Source organism: Microtus pennsylvanicus, chromosome 12 (assembly GCF_037038515.1).
Source record: "Microtus pennsylvanicus isolate mMicPen1 chromosome 12, mMicPen1.hap1, whole genome shotgun sequence".
NCBI lineage: Eukaryota > Metazoa > Chordata > Mammalia > Rodentia > Cricetidae > Microtus > Microtus pennsylvanicus.
Genome location: NC_134590.1, coordinates 34,507,114 through 34,529,295, shown reverse-complemented (window position 1 = coordinate 34,529,295; position 22,182 = coordinate 34,507,114). Strand labels below are relative to the sequence as shown.

At 49.0% G+C, this 22,182-nt stretch overlaps 1 protein-coding gene across 9 annotated transcripts in view; it reads right to left on the bottom strand.

Moving 5' to 3' along the window:
- Nucleotides 1-21,901, bottom strand: part of Apbb2 (amyloid beta precursor protein binding family B member 2) — a 320,293-nt gene extending 298,392 nt beyond the window's left edge. For all 9 annotated transcript variants that reach the window (XM_075943293.1, XM_075943299.1, XM_075943298.1 and 6 more), the window contains exon 1: nucleotides 21,653-21,901. The gene's annotated coding sequence lies outside the window, so the exon portion shown is untranslated. The remainder of the gene's footprint in view (nucleotides 1-21,652) is intronic.
- Nucleotides 21,902-22,182: the final 281 nt, after the last annotated feature.

Genomic DNA, 22,182 nt, shown 5'->3' with positions numbered 1-22,182 from the left:
TTTAATAGAGGCCTGAGTCTCAGTAGTTCACCCTGAAGCAATACCTGGTTGCAGGAAGAACCACAAACTGAGATTACCCAAACAGACCATCCAAAGGAAATGCCTAATGTTCCAACAGTTGTAGATAGGATCACCTGCCAGCACACACCAGGACACCCCTAGACAAATGTCAGTCAACCAGGGGTCCTGAACCTTAGAAATCCCTCAGCCCCACCTTTACTATTACAGAAACCCAATTCTAACTGAGCTCAGGGCTCTCTGATTATTCCAATACATTGGACACATGGAGAGACCAAGTGTGTAAACTTGTATGAAATAAACTTTGCTTTTACATATAGGACTCGGTCTCCTTGTTGGCTTTTGGAGGACTTCACGGATCTGGGCCTGACAGTTTTTAGTTGATTCCAGATGTAATCAAGTTGACAATCAAGACTAGTGGCCATCACAAGTACACATGTCTCTTTATTTCACACTTGCCCCATTCCCCCCCAACCCCACCCCCACCCCGTTGTTGAAACTGTTAGAGAAGATGTGGTGGTCTGAATGGAAATGGCCCCAGTCTCATAGGGAGTAGCACTGTTTGAAAAGATTAGGCGGCATGGCCTTGTGGGAAGTGTGTCGCTGGGGGCAGACTTTGAGGTTTCAAAAAGCCCATTCTGAGCTCAGAGTCTCTCTCTCTCTTCCTGCTGCCTACAGATCTGGATGCAGCGCTCTCAGCTACTTCTCCAGGAGCATGTCTGCCTGCATGCGGCCCTTCTCCCTGCCATGATGACAATGGACCAACCCTCCAAAACTGAGCAAGCCCCAATTAAAGGCTTTCCTTTCTAAGAGTTGCCGTGGTCATGGCGTCTCTTCACAGCAACGGAACAGTGATTAAGACAGAAGGATTAGGAGGTGTGGCCTTGTTGGAGAAGGTGTGTCAATGTGGGAGGTTTGGAAAGATTCACCCCATTCCAGTGTGCTCTCCGCCTCTGACAGCTCCTCCATCATGAACTCTAACCCTCGACAACTGCAAGCCCAGTAAAATACTTTCTTTTATAATCCGCCCTGTTCATTGCAGCAGTAAAAATGAAGCTAACATAGCGCCATGATTAGCGCCATGTCCCCCTCGCCTGACTTCAACCTTTAAATTCTCCATTAGGTTCTGTCCAGGGAAACATCTTTGTATGTGCCATATCCCAAGAAGATCTCAGGATTTCCTCTTCTGTGTTCCCCAGTACAGAAGTCAAACTGGAAGGGAAGCAGAGCAGTCTGCCCTCTCTCTAAGTCTCTGAGCTGCTCATTGAATGAAAGGCTGGCCAGGCATGGAACATTCGAGAGAATCCCAGTTTGAGGCTAGCTTGGTCTACATGGAAAAGCTTAGTCAGAACTGCAGAGCGAGACCCTGCCTGAAAAATCACAAATGGGAGGTTGGTTACTCTTTATTCAGTTCATCTGCCTGGGATGATTCCAGCTCTGCGAACAAGTATGATAAACTGCACCAATGTGCCTTGCCTCTGTATGACAGGTGACAACATTCGGCCCTGTTGATACCCTACAGCGCAACAGGTGTGACAGTCACTAACCCACAGCACAGAAAATAATTCTGTGGGGGTGGGGCTCCAGACAGGGTTTCTCTGTAGCTTTGGTGCCTGTCATGGAACTAGCTCTTGTAGACCAGGCTGGCCTCGAACTCACGGAGATCCACCTGCCTCTGCCTCCCGAGTGCTGGGATTAAAGGCCTGCGCCACCACCGGTGAAAATAACAACTTTCTAATTGCTGTCATGGTGAGAAACATCAGCCTTCAACGAAAGAGGGAAACAAAGTACTCAGTTATTTAAATAAATAGGCGTGACTCAAATTTTTCTTAATGGGGGAGCTTTCCTATCCTTTGAGATGTCAGTGTATGCCTGTACACTGGCTGGACGTCCACTGCACCTGCGCACTGGCCGGACGTCCTCTGCACCTGCGCACTGGCCGGACGTCCTCTGCACCTGTGCACTGGCCGGACGTCCGCTGCACCTGTACACTGGCCGGACATCCTCTGCACCTGCGCACTGGCAGGACGTCCTCTGCACCTGCGCACTGGCAGGACGTCCTCTGCACCTGTACACTGGCCGGACGTCCGCTGCACCTGTACACTGGCCGGACGTCCTCTGCACCTGTACACTGGCCGGACGTCCTCTGCACCTGCGCACTGGCCGGACGTCCTCTGCACCTGTACACTGGCCGGACGTCCTCTGCACCTGCACACTGGCCGGACGTCCGCTGCACCTGCGCACTGGCCGGACGTCCTCTGCACCTGCGCACTGGCCGGACGTCCTCTGCACCTGTACACTGGCCGGACGTCCGCTGCACCTGTACACTGGCCGGACGTCCTCTGCACCTGCACACTGGCCGGACGTCCGCTGCACCTGCGCACTGGCCGGACGTCCTCTGCACCTGTGCACTGGCCGGACGTCCGCTGCACCTGTACACTGGCCGGACGTCCTCTGCACCTGCGCACTGGCCGGACGTCCTCTGCACCTGCGCACTGGCCGGACGTCCTCTGCACCTGTACACTGGCCGGACGTCCGCTGCACCTGTACACTGGCCGGACGTCCTCTGCACCTGCACACTGGCCGGACGTCCTCTGCACCTGCGCACTGGCCGGACGTCCGCTGCACCTGTACACTGGCCGGACGTCCTCTGTACCTGCGCACTGGCTGGACGTCCGCTGCACCTGTACACTGGCTGGATGTCCGCTGCACCGGTACACTGGCTGGACGTCCACTGCACCGGTACACTGGCTGGACGTCCGCTGCACCTGTGCACTGGCTGGACGTCCTCTGCACCTGTACACTGGCTGGATGTCCTCTGCACCTGTACACTGGCTGAACGTCCACTGCACCTGTGCACTGGCTGGACATCTCTAGCTGAACATCCACTGCACCGGTACACTGGCTGGACATCTGCTGCACCTGTGCACTGGCTGGACATCTCTAGCTGAACATCCACTGCACCTGTGCACTGGCTGGACGTCCACTGTACTTTGTCACTCTGTGAACTGTGAGAAACACAGTCACCATGAACTTGGCAGACTGGTGCTCTCAGGACACCAGGAAAACAGTAAAATATTTATACAACAGGCTAACTCAGACTTTGGCCACTTAAATAGATTTGTGGGAAATTCCTTAGCATGCATACTTATTAACCAGGAAATGTCTTTGAAATGACTTTGTGAGCTGGCCTCATACATAACCGACAGAAAGAACCCACGAGTCTGTAGAATATCACTGGAATGCCACGAACTGCCAAATTAACAGAAGGAGTGGGGACGCTAAAGTCTGCGTGAGTCACCAGGCAAAACAGACGTCATAGGGTCTGAACGTGTCCTCAAATCAGTGCAACCCAAAACCCAACTTGCATACCTGTAGTCCACTAATTATCTTAACTCAAACACAAATAAAAGTGCTAACAGATTATTCTAAAGGGCAACCAAAATTGGTTTGGGAAGAAACAATATGACCTCCAATTAAAAATAACAAAAAGTGAAGTAACAGCCTTCCTCTGGAGAAAACACAAAATAGTTTAGCAAGTAAATTCTTACTGCCACTCCACAGGAAATGCAATTTTCAGACCATATTAAATTTATACAACATTCTGAGGCTGCCAACCACTCTCCCCTGGTACCCAGGCCTCCTCCTTTGTAGCTATGCTGAGCACGTCCTCAGGATACAATGTTCTGTGATTACAGAAATCTTTGATTTGTTTCTAGAGAAAACATCACAACACCGACTACATCTTTTTAAACATATATTACCTTTCATAGACTGGTGAAATTTTCTTTGTTTCAAAAACCAAGTAGAGGCTATGGAGATGGCTCAGGGAATAAAGCATTTGCTGCCTGGAAACATAAAGACCAGAGTTCGGGTCCCTAGCATTCACACAAATGGGGCAGAGGGGCCTGGCCTGCCAAACTAGCTGACTCAGCAAGCTCTGGGGGCAACTGAGAAGCCCGGCCTAAATAGTGATTCAGGTAGCGGTAAATCTGGGCTCCACACACATGTACCTACAAACACAGAAATGTGCATACACCCACACGGGCAAAACAAACTAACAAGTAAATCACTTTAAATTTGAAAAATTAAGGCTAGAGGGATGACTCAGAGGGATGACTCAGAGGGTGAGGGAATTTCCCACCAAGCCTGAGAGCCTGAGTTCAATGCCAGGACGCACATGGTTGAAAAAAACTGACAGTCACAGGCTGTCTTCCCTCCTTCCCTCCTATACACACACACACATACACACACACACACACGCACACACACACACACACACACACACGCGCGCACGCACACACACATACACACACACGCACGCACACACACACACACATACACACACATACACACACACACACATCCACGCACAAAACAAATAAATGTAAACTTAAAGAGCAAGAAGAAAAGGGAATAGCGGCTCATGCTGCTAAAGAGGCTGAGGCACTTTAAGACTGCCACACGTGGAGGGCCAGCCTGTGTTACACAGTGAGTTCCCAGCCAGCCTGGGCAACAATGTGCAAAGGACTGATATAAGGACATCACGCTGATCAAGTGTGATCCTCAAACCTAGGAACCCCGGATCCCTGCTGGTACCACTCTGACCGTCTATTATCAAACCCAGATCCCTGGTACCACATTGACAGTCTCTCAAAGGAGAATAACAATAACAACCCAAACCAGGCAGCTGAACACAAAGGTTGATTACTGATCTCTTTCCGGCCCTTTTAAAGATCGATCCCGCAGCTGGAGGGATGGCTTAGTTCAGAACACTGGCTGCTCATCCACAGGACCCAGGTTTGATTGCCAACACCCACACTGCTGCTCACAAACATCTGGAACTCAAGTTCCAGGGAACCTGATGCCCTCTTCTGGTACCCATGGATAGGCACAACACAAATGTGGTATTCCAGGCAGAGAGAAGGCTCAGTGGTTAAGAGCATTAATTGCTCTTCCAGAGAAGCTGGGTTCAATTCCCAGCACCCACACGGCAGCTCACAACTGTCTATAATTCCAGTTCCAGGAGACCCGACACCCATGGCAAAACACCAATGCACATAAAATAAAAATAAATAATTTTTTAAAAAAATATGTATGATCACAAAAGTTGTGCACAGACTGAACACAGTCAAAAACTGTTATATACATAAAACAATAATAAATTATAAATAAATCTTTAGAGAGAGAGAAAAAGCTATCCTTTTATTGATCCTAAATAAGGATAAATTGGATAAAGAGGCATCATTAGTAGCCCAGTTACAAAAAAAGTACAATCAATTCAGAAGGACTGATGTGGGAGTCCCCTCTGTGTGCTGTGATTACCATTAACGAATAAAGAAACTGCTTTGGACCTATAGCAGGGCAGAACTTAGGCAGGAAAGTTAGAATTGAATCCTGGGAGAAAGAAGGGGGGAGTCAGGGAGAAGCCATGAAGCAACAGGAGACAGACATGCTGAAACTTTGCTGGCAGGCCACGACCTCGTGATGATGATGCACAGATTAATGGAGATGGGTTAAATTAAGATGTAAGAGTTAGCCAATAAGAAGCTAGAGCTAATGGGCCAAGAAGTAATTTAAATAATACAGTTTCTGTGTGATTATTTCAGGGCTGAGCAGCCAGGAACCAACAAGAGGCCTCCTTCAACAGAAGAACTGCCCCAACTGATGACTATCTGAACAATTTAAAAAAAAAAAAAAAGCTAGGCAGTGGTGGCACACGCCTTTAATCCCAGCACTTAGGAGGCAGAGGCAGGCGGACCTCTGTGAGTTTGAGGCCAGCCTGGTCTACAGGGGCCAGCCTGGTCTACAGAGCGAGTCCCAGGAAAAGTCAGAAGATGAGCTAAGTGTGCGGGCCGTGCTGATCACTGCTCTGGAGCGGGCATTTCACGGTGCCACAGCAAACCTGCCCTCCAGCATGGTCCCTTGCTATCCTGCCAACAGCTCCTCCAGCTCCCGCTAAAACCCTGATCCACTTGCATCTAAAGGCCAAGGCTTCCTCAGAAGAACACGGGCCAAAGGTGGGCAGCCTAGGCTCTGAGGGTACACTTGACAGAATAAATAGCAAAGTGTCATGGTTTTTGAGGACAATCCAACGAAGGTTCATTTTGACCACAGTAATTCTTCTCCAAAGGACCTCAGTAACAACAAGGCCACAGTGTGCCCCATGAGATCACATTCGGTCCACAACCCCAGACTAGTCTGGGTGAGTATGTGTTGCCTGCAAAGAGAGCTTCTGACAACACATGAACTTGGCGTCAAGCTCAAATGACAAGGGAGAGCCACCTGTCTGTGCCCTCCCCAGCCCTCAGAGCACCAGGCCCAGATGCAGGCCACCCTGAGACCTGAGCTGGCTCACAGGTGCTCCAGTCCAGGACAAGTTCATTCCTCCCTGGAATTTTTACTGTTTCACCCATTTTTAAGTGTATAATTACAAGACATTAAGTGCATTCATACTGCTATACACCTGTCACCAGCATCCTTCGAACTTTTCTTCCCAGATGGAACCTTAGTCCCCTAGAACACCAGCTTCTGGCAGCCCTGGCAGCCACCAGCCTAGCTTCTGCCTCTGTGAGCTGACTAGGAGCTGCAGGGAAGGGCAACCGTAAACCTTTGTACATGGCTTATTTCACGTAGCGTGATGCTAGCTCTTTGATTCCCTAAAAATTAGCCTCCAAGACCCAGTCCTGAGCAAATACGTTTCAGATGAGACAAGGAGGGGCATATGATAATAATTTTCCTCCTTTGCTCACTGCCAAAAGGAGATGCAAGAGCTTGGGAAGGAAGAGACAGAAAGGCAAAGAAATCAGCCACCCTCCTTCCCAGAGACAGAGCTTATTTCTAAGTCTGTCCACTCTCTCCTGCCGCTGGCTTTATGCAAACAAACTGTTAACAATTCCATCACCTTGGTGCAGTCACACGGGGACATCACATTCTTTAACATAAGCATCTACCAAAATGGCACGAAGTCAAACATTCTGAACTTAATCCCAAGGTCAACATGAAGGAAAAATAAAGGTGCTTTCAGGAAAACCAGCACCCACCCCGCTCTCCTGTTTCACGTTAGAGCTGCCTTAAGTTTCACTCTGAGGGCAGGAAACTGCTCTTGGCAAGACACCGTGGTATTGTTTAATAGCTAGTGTTGCAGAAGGAAGGCAATGCCTTCCCAAATGTTCATCCGAGAACAAATGTGAAGCAAAAATTTATATAAACTCCGAATGCAGCCATCCGTCCTCCTCTTATCTCTCCCAAAGGGAAAGAACACAAACCCACTGGATGGAAATCCCGCTTTCTTAGAGGAATAAAGATAACACTGCCACAAATCAATGTGCTCTAAGGCCTTTTCATTTTTGGTGGTGGTGGTGGTGGTTGTTACTTTCTTGCAATTCCCACGTCCTCAGAACCAAGAGAGAGAAAAAAAAAAAGACAAAAATTCAATGAAACGCCATACCTTATTAAAAAAAAACAAACAACCAGTAAGACATAGGCCTCCATAAACAGTGAGATGGTTTATGGGAATTGAAACTGGCCGCAGCAGGAGATGACTTGGATACCTGAGACAATGACACACAAGAGGATGGAATGCGGGACTTCCTGTATTTATTTTAGTAGAAACCACCTCGCGTCCTGCTGGGAGGAGTCATTTTTAGAAATGACACTGACCCCATTGCTACACCCCTGCACGGCAGCAGTTCCGTTTCGCGGCACCATTGCTCGTGTTCATTCTGCCCAAATCAGTGGACCACGTTAAATGTGAAGGCAAGAGGATTTTCCTCAGAGCTTTGAGACACGGGGACCTGTCCACAGGAGCGGTCTCCGGGACCATCACCCTCCCTGGGAGATTCCCTGTCTCTTCAGGAGCACACGGTATGAAAACACATCTCAAGTGGGACCAAAGAGCACAACCCATCCAAATCCAAAGTCCTGAACTAAAGGAGCCTTCCTGCCCCGGCTCCTCCCTGCCCCGGCACCTCTCTGCCCCGCTCCTCTCTGCCCCGGCTCCTCTCTGCCCTGCTCCTCTCTGCCCTGCTCCTCTCTGCCCCGGCTCCTCCCTGCCCTACTCCTCTCTACTCTGCTTAGACTGCTTCTCTGGTTGTTCCCTCCAGTCCCAGTTCCTTCATTCTTTTCTATGTAAAATCCCACTGCATCTTTCTGGAAATTACTCTAAGCAGAGGAAAAGGCAGTATGGATAGAAGCCTCTTCACCCACCTGATAGCTGAGCCAAATGTTAGGGTTAGCCCATGTAACCCAGACTATCCTGTAACTCTTGTTCGTCCTGCCTGCATCTCCCAGCTACTGGGATCACTTATGGGTATCAAGCTCTCTCTTAACGACTGAACCTTAGCATATGTTCTTTTTAAGACTCACCCAGGGATCCCTGACAAATGAACATTTTTGGCCAGCTCACCCGTATCTCCCCTTCTGAGTTTGCTATGCCAAAGAACCATACGGTATCAGAAAATAAATCTCTTCGAAACGGCTGACCTAGATCACCTGTACTCTAACTTCAAGAAAGATCAAACTAAACATACCTCAACTAAAAGTAAATCCAAAAACCAGTACATGGCAGCTGACTGCCTGTGATCCTGGCACTTAGTAAGCTGAGGTCTGAAGATAAGAGTTTAACATAGTTAAAGTCAAGCCAACCTTGGCTATGCAGCTCGGTGTGTGGGGGGGGGGGGGGTGTCAGGAGAGAGATGGAAAGGAAAAGAAAGAAAAGGGGAGGGGAGGGAAGGGGAGGGGAGGGGAGGGGAGGGAAGGGGAGGGGAGGGGAGGAAAGGGGAGGGGAGGGGAAGGGAGGGGAGGGGAGGGAAAGGAAGGGAAGGGAAGGGAAGGGAAGGGAAGGGAAGGGAAGGGAAGGGAAGGGAAGGGAAGGGAAGGGAAGGGAAGGAAAAAGAGAAAGAAGGAGGGAGGAGGCATAGAAAAGACAGAATGGAAAAAGGATCTCTTGTCTCAAACTAATGCTCCTCCTCGGAAACCCAGTCACTCTTTCTCTTTGCCTTCATTCCCTTAATCAGCTCACATCCAAAGCAGTGTCTGCATTTCCGAACGATAAAATGACAATATAAAGTCACAATTCAAGTCGAAACCCATGATCTGTTAAAGCAAGTACGGCAAAAGCATGTGAGAAACGGTTCCTATCAAGGTAGTTAGTTAGTCCAGCAAGGACTGTACTTCCCGGGCCTTTCTTCTCCGTTCCCTTTACGTTGCCAATCTCATCAGACCGTGAAGCTGAGCTCCCACAGGTGAGACGCAGTCACCACCTACGTCAGGGATAAAAGGCACACACCATCTTGGCCAAGACTGCTTGCTACCCATACCTGAGTTCCGGTGACCCTTTTCACAAAAAGAATTGCTTCGCCCAGTTACTTTCGCTTTGTTCATAAGTTCATTTGTGTGACGCCAAGATTATCATTTTATTTCTAACAAACATGTGCTAAAACAGCCTATTCTAGAAGTCATGGAAGCGGTACTAGAACTAGGACCCAGACAGCAGGCACCATAACGAGGTGAGAACAGTGTTTGTAAGACTGCAGGGGTACTAGGGATCCCGGAAGCCCTTCTGAACCATTCTCCAGGGCTGAAGCGGCTCCTCTCCATGTCACACTGCTTTTTCATTTGACTCTGCTTGTACCTTCTTCCAAATTGACATTGTATACACTGATTATACAGGTATTGTGTTGCATAAACATGCCAGGCTCTTGACACGGCACTCATTTCCTGTCACTCAGGACACAGCAGAAGATCACCTACTCACCCCACCTCATCTGAGGGGACTCCAGGCCTCCAATCCCATCACACTCTTATTCCACAGCATCTCCTACCACGATGGATGAGTAGAAAAACTCCTAGTTAAGAAAACAGAATGGTGCCAGGCAGTGGTGGCACACGCCTTTTAATCCCAGCACTCGGGAGGCAGAGGCAGGCGGATCTGTGAATTCGAGGCCAGCCTGGTCTACAAGAGCTAGTTCCAGAACAGGCTCCGAAGCTACACAGAAAAAAATCATATCTTGAAAAACGAACGGAAGGAAGGAAGGAAGGAAGGAAGGAAGGAAGGAAGGAAGGAAGGAAGGAAGGAAGGGAGGAAGGAAACAGAATGGTTTAGGTAGATACCGCACGTCTCAAGGGGGCTAGTTTAATCACCTTGGCTAAAGGACCTGGAAAAACAGGCTCTCCTTAAGCCAGGCTAAAGAGATAGGTGAAATTAGTTCTCTAATGAAATTCTGTACTTTTCCTTCCCAGAATCCCCACCTCTAGTGCAGAGGCTTAGAAGCTCCAACCATGTAAAGTCCTAAATTTGTCCACCTTTCTGAATTATTCAAAAACAGTTAACGTTTCCTTTTCTTCTTTCTCCCCGCCCCCTTTTCTTCTTTCTGAGCATGCTTTTCTTAGCACTCTGGGCTTTCCCCCAGCACTTAGGGCTTCTTACTTTCTCTAAAGCCTCCCTCCCTCCATGTTGTGTTACAGAATATTTGCACACCGTGTCTTTGCCAAGGCGCCTTCTGATTGGTTTAATAAAGAACTGAATGGCCAATAGCTAGGCAGGAAGAAATTAGGAGGGACTTCCAGGGAGTGAGAGAAGAAAAGGAGGAGGAGGTGAATCTAGGTGTGGGAGAAACGCAGAGGTGACTGAGAGGAACGAGGAGGTGTAAAATGGAAGAGAGGAAATGCCATGTGACAGAACACAGATTAATATAAATGGGTTAGTTTAAGCTATAAGAGTTAGTTAGAAACAAGCCTAAGCTTCCGTAATTAATAATAAGTCTCTGTGACTTTTTTGTGAGCTGGCAGCCCAAAGAAAACTGTCTACAATGTGTCTGACCTGTCTGGCGGTTTACACAGTGTGCCTTCTTCCCTCCTCTTACCCATTCCCCTTCTCCAAGCAGCCGAAGTTTACAGCCTGCCTGCCATGGGGTTTTCTATTATCTTCCAATAAAACTGTCCTTGTGCTTCTATCTGGGTTCACCTCTAAATTCTTTTATCAATGAAACTATGACCATCGAAAGGTGACCCTGATTTCTCCTGTATCAAAGAGAGCACAGTGACATAAATCTCCACTCAAAGGGCCAGCTATGGAAAGAATATGTGCTCAGTAAACATATGCTCGATAGAGACACGAGGGAGTGAACGAACCCCTTAGGAGCCCTTCCTCTCTCACCTGCAGCAGTGATGACTGAAGTTATCTGGTTGTGTGGTCTCAGTTAAACATGACTTCATTTCAATTCAGTAGGATCTAGTGGTTTTGTCTGTAAATAAAACGGTGATTTCTATGCTATTTTATTTGCTAAATGAAATGTCCTCTGCATTTCTGTTGAACACATTTTATTTCAGCATTGGTCACACTGAAGAAGTACAAAAAAAAACCCCTATATTCTAGAAACAATAATGGGTTCTCTTTCCAAACCATTCTAGAATTTAAAACAACAGAAAAAAAAAAGACTTTTATGTAGACTCATACTGACCTCATAACATCAGAGTATATTGACCATAAATTCTCAGGAGGAGGAAGAGGGGGAGGAAAGAAGAAGGAGGAAGGAGAGGAAGAGAAGAAACAACAGATACAGAAATGCAGAAAATGTGTTCTGTGGTATATTTATTAAATCCTGAAATTACAGAAACTTTTTTTCATTCTTAAGGCCATTCTTCAACAATATATATTGATCCCCAAGGATTTTCCAACACTGGGAACTCAAATATAAAGGAATTTAGAACCATCCCACAAGGACCCACAGATTAATTTAAAAGCCAGAGAGAAGTGTGGATGAAGACGAAGGGTGATGGACTCAGGGTGTGAGAACACACACACACACACCCAGACCCATGGAGCAAGGAGAAGAGCCAGTGGTCCCTGCCCTGGGTGATGTAGCACAGCAGTGGCTTTCCAGGTGTGTCCTCAGTACAGCAGCACAGATGCTACCTGGGAATCATGACATATGCAGCCTTCAAACAAGGCACACCACAGAACAGGGAAGTCCGGGGTTAGGGCCAGGCCAGCAAGATGTGCTTTCACTAGCCTGGGGGTGAGGTGGGTACTGAGTAAGTGACTTCCTGTAGGAGGATTGATGTCAGACAGATGAAAAACTGTCCATTAGGGATGGATACAGGCAGCAGAAGTCCTCTATCCAATGCCAAAGAATGCAAGGCACACTGTGCAAACAGCAGCGTGCAAGCCCAGGGCATGACAGGGGACGCAGATCACCAAAGGTGTTGGGTGCCATGCCAAGCAGCTGGACTCTCAGCCTGCAGGCAGCAGGGAGTCCCTGGAGGGGCAGAACGAGCAAGCCCTCACCTGCAGAGGATGTCAGAAACAGCCGAGGAGAAATGAGCAGGAGACTTGGAGAACGGCTGCGAACTCTAAAGAGAGAGGCGACGGTGGTGGGAAGAAGCTGGAGGCTGTGGGGAATGGCAGGGCTCCACCAGGCTAGAGTGTAGGGTGGCGGGGCACTGCAGAACAGACTGAGCCGAGACTTGCCTGACACACCCGAAACCCAGCCAGACAAAGGCAGTGGTCTGAGAAGCAGAGAGCTTCTCTGCTGGTAATGCCATCACGCTGGACTGTAGCAGGTTCCATAGCTGTCAGCTTTCCTCTATAAATGAGAGTTCTGAGCAGGCAGAGTGGCCTTCCTAGTCAGGTTCAACACGGGCCATTGAGATCTATCTGTACCTGGCTTCTGGGAAGCCAAACAGAGATGCAAGCTAAGAGGTCATTGCTCTCAGGAGGAGACAAGCATCATGGGGAAGGAATTAGAAAAGTGCCTTGGTGTGAGGGTGCAAATGAGAATGGTCCCTCGGGGCTCATGTATGTGAATACTTGGTCCTCAGTTGGTAGAACTGTTTGGGAAGGATGAGGAGGTGTGGCCTTGTTGGTGGAAGTGTGCACTGGGGATAAACTTTCAGGTTTCTAAAAGCCTGTGCCAGGTCCAGTGCCTGTTTCTGCATCTCTGCCTCTCTCTCTCTCTCTCTCTCTCTCTCTCTCTCTCTCTCTCTCTCTCTGTCTCTTTTTCTGTCTCTGTCTCTGCTTCCATCTGGCAGATAAAATGGAAGCTCTTGGCTACTGCTCCAGTACCTTGTCTGCCTGCTGTCATACTCCCCACCATGACGATAACAGACCAACCCTCCAAACAGTAAGCAAGTCCCCATTAAATGCTTTCTTTTATAAGCTGACTTGGTCATGGCGTCTCTTCACGGCAATAGGACAGTAACTAAGACACTTAGGATTGTTTGGGGTTGTTTTTTGTTCTTTTGTTTTTACATTTTCTGTGGTCTGTTAACAGCATCCAAAACCCGAAACTCCTGTTACAAAAATTCAACCGTAAATTTGATCCATCGAATGGAGCCCACAAAGGCTCATCTCCCTGTAGAAAGAGCTCCGAATACTTTTACAAAGTGAAAATAAGACACAGTTCTAGGCCATGAAGACACAGCCACCTCACTGCGATGACAAGAGGCTTTCCTCTATTTCTATTTTTGGAATAACCGTAAAACAGAGCATAGAGATGTTTCAGATCTCACTGATGGAAGCCTGCGTCTTTCCTTTGATTCTCAGAAATGATTCCTGGCAGGCAGATAATGTTGTGACCCAATTACTGGATATTTTGGAAGTAGTAGGCACTTAGCTTGGGGGATGAGCTAGTGGGTGCAGAGGGAAGAGTCACAAGCAGGCACTGCCACCTGCCTCCCACTTTTGAATCTCACGGTGGAGGAAGCGGTGACAATCAGGCAGGAAGCAATGCAGCAGCTCCCCTGACCTGCTTCCCGCTTTCTCACCGTTCCCGAAATAGACAAAGCTAAGGAAAATCATAAATATCACTCTCTCAGCCCTCTAGGGGAAGGTTTGGCAAGGGCATAAACTCGGGTCCCTGGGAAAAAAAGGGGATGAAAGGCAAAGCTATTGAGAGCCCTAGAATCAAGGGGTGGGAACAGAGAAAGATAATCAAATTAGGACTACAAGAAACACAACCAATTCTCACACCAGAGTACATCTGAGGGATAGTCTAGGGACCCCCCCCCGAAAGGTGAACTCTTTGAGTCATAAAGCAAACCTTGGTAAACTAAAAGTAATAATAATGGCTAAAGGCTTGGTGCCTGCCAAGTGGTGGTCTAAACCCTGAACCCCTGTTAACGTCTGAGGTCCTCAGAACCATGACGAATACTTTAGCTTTCCTGTGTGCAGTGGGGACGGCGAGGCGCCGCATAACTGTGGCGTCCAACTAGAACCCTCTCATGGTGCACATGTGGCTACCACATGACAGAGCGATACCAAGATCCCAAGAGTTTAATCTTTCAACACCAACACCCAATATTCTCCGCAGGACAAGGTAGCCCTATAGACTGCACACTGGCCAACAGCATCCCTGACCACTACCTGCAAAGGCCAGTCGTTCTAACTCAAGAGCAAGACAAAATGTCATCAGGCAGTGCCAAATGTGTCCTGCAGGGCAAAAGTGCTACACACACACACACACACACACACACACACACACACACACACACACCACCAGCAGGATCTGCAGATATAAATGGCCGGCCACATTTCTACCCTCACGAAAGGATCCCAATGTTGGCAGAGATAGGCTGCAAGAGCTCCAGGAGCCGAAGGTGGGGAAGGAGCCAGGAAAAGGCTTCTGCAATGGGGATTTCCACAGAGGCCATTCGCCACAGCTCCTCGCCCCTGCAGCACCCCACTTCTGTAGAGGAGGGTCAGCTTCCTTTCTCACCACCCCTGTAAAACCCCGTGCAGGCCTCCGCCACAGCACCCTGCCACCACCAACACTGTGGCACGCTCCTCCGTCTCCCTGGACTGGGCACAGTGCCTGGTACCAACTATGTACTCAATAAACATTTGCTGCATAAAGGAATGAGCCCCTGAAGCCGAGGTCTCTGGTGTTACCAATAGTCTCTCTTTGCTAAAAAAGTTCCATTCTAACGCAGAAAGACCCTATGGTTTAGGAGTGTTTCCCATGGTTATCTATGCCCCGGTAACTGAGTGTTCTCATCAGGCCTCAGTCACGGCCACAAATTATATCACCTTAGCCCACCAAGAATGAAACAACCCAAGAAACCTAGCTGATGCCAGGATTCCCTTTCTACCTACGGACGGTAATGCCCAGTTACACACAGTATTGCCCAGCTACACACAGTACTGCCCAGCTACACACAGTACTTCCATCTACAGACGGTACTGTCCAGCAATGCAAACTATTTAATGTAGAAGGTAGCCTGGCCCTTGCCTAGAACAAGTCTACTGAACAAACTAAACAAAGACCCCAAGTTAAGAACACAGTCAGCAGCAAAGCACCTACAGAATGCCTAGAGAAACACGCCATCTCTCCGAGGGTGTCAAGGCCAGAGGAGCCAAAACCTCAGGCTAGCCTTGGGACTGCTGGGGAGGCCCTGAAATCCTCATCCAACAACTCAGCCCTCCAGCGCCTGCATGAGCCAATTACCAGATTCCCCTGTATTTTGTTTATTTTTGGTTTCTCAAGACAGAGATTCTCTGTGTAGCACTGATTTTCCTGGAACTTGCTCTATAGACAAGGCTGGCCTGGAACTCAGAGATCCCACTGCCTCCCAAGCGCTAGGATTGTACACCATCACTGCCCGGCTTTTGTCTGTATTTTTACAGAAGAAATCTATCCTGGAATCTTCCCAGAGAGTTAACAGAGAAACTCAGTTTCCGATGTCTGGAAATCATATCTGGACCCTGCTAGTAGATTTGTATTCAGGTGACATCTGCACTTGAGGGCTACTCCTGAGAGGCGATAACCCTGCCACCAACAGGCAGCTTCCAGCTAACTGTGGGCTCTGAAAGCAGCTGAAAGGTAAACCTCATGAGACTGGCTGGTCAGCAAGTCCCGAGGATCTCTCTGCCTCTTCTCTCCGGCGCTGGGATTACTAACACAAAGCCTAGCTTTTACATGGGTGCTGGGAACTGAATTCAGGTCCTCACGTTTGCAAAGGCAAATACTCTACTGACTGAGTGACCTTTCCAGGCCCACTAAGCACAGATATCTACCGCGTTACCTGAAACGCATTATTTACTCTGTAAAACTATTATTTCAAACCTAGAAGCTTTCTTCTTCCCCTGACCCCACCCCAATAGTACCACCAATACCAACAAGGTGAAAACCAACAATTCCAGGGGCCAACCATTCTTAAGCTTCCTCTAGCCATCTCGGGGTCATCCCGGAGGGCGTGATAGCACGGGGGCCCACACTAAGCCGACTATTAAGCAATTCTTGATTTCACTTGTCTCGATTCCAACAGCAATTCCTAGAATCACCATCTCCAAATTGCAAAAGCATGTTGTTCTGCCAGAAAGAGGTCTGCAGGCAAAGAAACAAATGCCAAGTTACATCTCCAGGCCTGCCTGCTGGAGTCACGTTTCGGCCATTCGCGCTGTCTGCTCTCGCAGGCCCCATGTTTCATCTTGGCCCTCTGCTTGTCGTCCTTGGGCTATAATTCAAAAATACTCATTGGTTCCCAGGGCACTTTCAAAGTGAGTTCCTTCACAGCTCCTGGGACTTCGGGTGACTCTGCATTCCTGGAAGGCCCAGGGCTCCAGTAGCCCACCCACAAGCTCTATGTGTTGGTCTGGCTTTGCTACTAACTCAATCCCAAGGGCAGAACTCGGCATCTCAGGACCAGATTCCCAGACTTAGCAATTTCATGGACCATTAAGCTGCCAAATGAAAATATTCCCATTCCTTCACAAAGGACTCTTACCCCAAAATTGGAAGGGTATAATCTCAAGGAAAACGGGCACCTCTCCTCATTTGGAGGCCAATGAGGCTCCGGCTCCATCATCACCATTATCATTTCAGGGAGGGCGATGGAAATGTCACTGACAGACTCTCAGCCCTCAGGCAGGCACTGTACTTTGCATACACAAAACATTCACATTTACCATGCATACAAATTCAGATCTGATTTCTAGGGTAGTGAATGGGAAATGCTACATCCTGTCCCACCAGTAATACCAAGCCTTCTGTCCCCAGCAAAGGAACTCGCCCTTCCTTTCCAGAAGACTGCAAAGTCCCCTCCAGTTGCATCCTCCCAAATGCACGCTCCTCCTTCCAGCTCAGTTCAAAACTCGGCATTTTTTAGACAACTAAAAATAACAAAGCCACACTTCCTCCCACTCCAAGCATTCCTGAAGCATACTTGCCAATGTAGCTAAACTTAAGAAACTCCAGGTACTGCCCAGCAGGCAAAATCCTGCAGCATCCCCAAGAGGGAAGGGGCACAGTGGTTAACTTCCTAACATTCTCAAGTCACCAACACAAAGAAAACCTTCAATGCATATTTCCACCTCATTATTCTTCCCTATGGTCTCTCTCCTTTGCCTCTGGGAACTCATGCATTTTATACATTTTATATACCAGGAAATTATACATTGGGATTTCCCCCCTTTAATTCTTTCTTGCTTTGTCTGTGTCTTTTGTTGTTAGTTAATTAGTAAGTTACTGTGCTGACCTCCCATGCCTTTAACCAGATCCAGGCTCTCCAGTCTTACCCACATGATGAGTTGCCTCCTCCCCCTACTTTCTGTTCTTACCACTCTCCTCCTTGTTTGTAGTTCCAGCCTTGCTCCTTGCAGGGGTTCAGAACCCTGACTCTCCCCTCCCCCATGAGGGCCAGGGACACTGGTGTCCCTGTCCTCACTGTTCTTAAGTAGTGCGATAACTCTGGCTTTCCTCTCCTGCGTCACTTAAAGATTAACAATTGTAGGCTTCGGGCGCACTCTGAGAGCAATGCATGCATAACTCGGAACAGGCCTGCTCTTGATCCCATCATCATCCAGCCGGCGCTCCTGCTATGGCAGCAGCCGACCATAAACGCCCGCACAAGTCACCAAAGATGCGCACATCAAATGGCAGTGACAATCAATTCCTACGGCCAAGAGCTGCGACTCTCACTAAGGGCGGAAGGTGAAGGAACCAGCACGGGAAAGACTACTAAAAGCATGCAGGACAGATCCCAGCAACCAAGACTGTCTCCTCTGCAGCTGCTAGGATCTTCTTAGATGACCTGGGAACCTAAAAGCAGAAAGTCTTTCTTCAGGAGATGACACAAAAAGTTCCAACTCGAATACATTTCGGCCCAATCCCAGCTGTCTCCTACCCAGAAGGACACGAGTCCACAAAGTTCATTTATGACAGTTATTCTGTAGCAAAGGAAAAACTCAATAGGAGGCAGGAACTGACCAAGAAGGAAGGATATGAGACAAAACAAGGACAGGACAGGCTCTGAGAAGCACAAAATCAGCCTATATGCTCTAAGCGAATCCCTCCCTCCTTGAATGGCTGCATTACAGACCTCTGAGCCAGGCCAAGAAGGACTCAGTCAACAACCAGAGGGCACATTCTACTGCAAATTCTACTGCAAATCTCATTCGACAAATGGGGAGACTGGGACCCCAAGATGTGAACTGGCACAGCCAAGTCACAGAGTGAGCTGGAGTGAAAGAGAAGGCAGGACACGCAAGCGAAGTCTATGGAGGCCCTGCTTGGTGGTCTTTCTATCAAATCCTAGCAGATCCATAATCACAGAGCTGTCACCCTGCCTCTGACGAGCCGTCACAGCGGCAGAGCATGTCACCAACACACACCGTCACACAGAATGTGTGCTAATAACACTCCAAAATGGGTAATTAGGCCTTATCGCCCCAAGATTTAATTCTATTTGCTAGTACGACAACACAGCTGAAAATAAATGAACACAAAACCATTTTAAAATACATATGGGAGGGCCGTACAGCACCCACATCACTTGGAAGACACGCTATCCTCATCAAACTTCATCCTAAACAAATCGTCGATGTCTTGCAAGAGGGTGCTTAGGGAATAAAAATGGCACACAATGAAATATTCTCCTAGGAGAGAAAACGTAACGGTGAAAGTGCTACGGGGTCACAAGTCTCCGCCTCTTAAAGGAGCTTTCTTGGGCAGGTGACATTTATGTCAAGACACCATCAGACCTGAGTTTAAGTCCCCAGAGCTGTCATTAAAGCCAGGATGGTAACAGGGTGGTAACACAGTATTTCTACTGTAAGATGAACGGTAGAGACAGGATGGTTCCCCAAGGCTCTCAGGCCACTTGGCCTGGCATACACAGACATGAACAATGAAGAAGAAACTTTGTCTCAAAAAAGGTAAAAGTATAAGGATCTACATTACAAGGGCCCTCTGACCACCCCATGTGCACATGACTAGTACCTGCAAACGCATACACATAAATGCATACACACATATACCACATACCAGATAGTATATGCAAAAAGCTTAATATCAGTCCTATCATGTGACAGACCGTAATCAAATGCTAGTTTCCTTAACCCAGGGAAGGAGAGTATCACCCTCAAAATCAGTAATAACTTAAGACAGTATTTTCCTAAAACTCATCCTAAATGCCTTGTAGTAAGTAGCTGTCAGTCTCACAAAACACTGTAGCAGATCTCTGGAATAGTTAAGGTGTTTATCACAAAGGTTTTGTCTGTCTTAAAGGTGTAGGGGGACTAGAGAGATACTAAGATTCCATTTGTCATAGATACATTTAGATACCCACTAGTATCTAGTAAGCAACAGAACACATGTCTAACAGTCATGGCAAGGGTTTCAAGTGCTGATTCCTGCTGTAACAGAAAAAGAAGCCAATGTTTGTTTGCTGTTTCTCCTCTGGCAGGAAAAGTCCTCAGAAAATAGAAACATGACATACAAAATAACTGTTCTAGAATATTGCTTGCACACGTGGTCCTGTAATATTTGTCTTTCCTTAAACAATGTTGTAGTCATGTTGTAGTCTCTGTTCATATTACAGAAAGGAAACGTAAAAGATTCCTCTGGAACCCTGCAGACCCTCAAAGTGTTTCAATTCCTACGCTATGAAACCACAGAAGGGAGGATTCTGCCGGGTCCTTGAAGGTGAATAGTTTAGAGAAAGTATTAACACTGTAAAAGGACATCCACACCTTCACCAGAAAAGGGTCTCAAGCTGAGACCTTTCTCACAGGTTCTGAGCAAGTGCGGTATTTCTGAGAACTTTCTGAAGGCACCTACCAATCTAGCACATCAAGTTCAAAAGGACAGTGGTGGACATCTTGTACCTGAGGCATCTCCCCACCTTCGCCCCCCCCCATGCCCACACTCCATAGATGGGACCACTCTGCACTCCTGACACCCGGCTCTCATCACATTTCTGCCTGCCTAGGGGGAGGGGTCCCCATTCTCAGGACAAATACCATCTTTCCAAACAGATGCCATTTCTAAGACTCTGCTAAGAGCCTCCGAATTCTGAGAAACTGTTGAGCAAATTCTGCTTTCAAGGTACAAACAAAGCCTGTTTCTAAGTTCATAAAGAAACATCCCTCGAGTGTACTGTTTCTACAAGGTCAGCCACACAAGTTCAGGTCTACCGTGGCCATTTCAAGAACTATCTGCAATATCATGATAAGAGAGAAAAAAGATGTAAGAGATCAGATCCTAAAACAAACGAGCATCTGCCATAATTTATTAAGTCAGTGAAATAACAAAAAGGGCAGCATCACAAAGTTTCTTATTTCTTGAAATTAAAATGATATTGCTGTTATCATTTTATGATGCTCTTTTATGACTTTGATTTAAGTCATCCATCGGGCACAATGACAGGACTTTCTCAAACTACCCCTTTTAAGAGCCCACTGGTCTTCTGACACTGACCTAATTCTCTCCACGTGAGCCCTCTACAACCACTCAGTCCATCCCCAAGTGATCGGGACAATCGTGGTTGTGAGAAACCTGGCTACAAAAACGGTTCCAATTCTCTAGCTGATTTCTCCAATTTCTTTTTTTTCTTTAAAGCCCCACACGCCCTTGGCCTTTTGCGCCTCTCCGCCAAAGACGTGGAGGGACCACCTCTCATTGTTTCTACGGGACTCCACATCCCTCCCTCCGCCCAGCTAGTTTTCTTCGCACAAATGTCATTTCTGGCGTATGAGACACCACTCCTCCCAGCGAGAAGCAGTGGGACGTTCGGGACCCCGATGACCGGCTTCCCTGATCCAGCCCTCGGCACACAGCCATTTTTCTAGTTAAAACGCTCTCTGCTTTGCAGAAGAGACAGGAACTTTGCCCCCGTCTCCTCTCTGGGCAGCAGGGCTCCCTGCACCCCTGGAGTCGCTGGCCAGGTCTCTAAGTGTCTAGCAGGAGCGCGCCGCCGGGCGATCAGGCCGGTTCCAGGGCAAGGGGGCGTGCGCTGCTCGTCGCCCGCGCCCACCCGCACTTTGCCCTCCGCAGTCTCCGCCTGGGCACAGCCCTGCGACCCAGTGTCCTCGCCCTACCCTGCCGAGCCCCAACTGCGAATGGGAGTGAAAGAGCAATGGGAGTGACGGGCGAGCCCGCAGCTAGAGCACCGGCCCTGCGGCGCGGGTGCGGGGTGCGCAGGACTCCGCAGCGGGTGCCTGCTGCAGATGCAGCGGCAGCTGCTGCAGCTGGGGCTGCGGCTGGGCGGCCGGCGGTGACCGCCAGAAACGGAGCGGCAGCCGCAGAGGCACAAGCCGCCAGGCTCGCCGGCTGCCGGGCTCCCGCGCCGCACTCCGGGCCACCCCACCCCCTCCCCGGATTCCCGGGCTGAAGGCATGGAGGAAAGCGTGGCTCACCAGCGCTACGCGACGCTCTATCGGCTCCGGCTCCTAGGTCTCGCAGTCCGCTGAGCGCCCAGATCAGCTGCGGTTGCAGCACGCGAGCTTCCTACTTAGAGCAGCACTGGCTCCAGCGACTGAGCATGCCCAGTGCGGCTCCGCGAGGCCCGCGCAGGGAGCAGCGGCGGCAAGATTCCACTTCTCCAGGCTTTGGCGGCGGCTGCGCGAGGAGAGGCACCGAGGGGCCTGGCGGAGCCAGGCGAACCCAGCAAGGCGGGGCCGGGGGCGGAGGCCGCAGCGGAAGGGGGCGGGCCGCGCTCCCAGGGCGACCCCTGCAGGTGGAGGAGGCCCGGCTGCCGCACGGCTGGGAGGCAGGGGACGCCAGGGTGACACCCAGAATCTAGGGGCTCGGGGCAGCCCGGGTATCCCCTCCAGGTGATCTGGCGTCTGTCTGCACCAAAAGGCCGTTGGGGATCTCGTCTCCCACACGTCTGCGTTCCTTTAGAATGGAAAAATATTCCCAGCTGAGATCTGCCCACAGCCGGCCA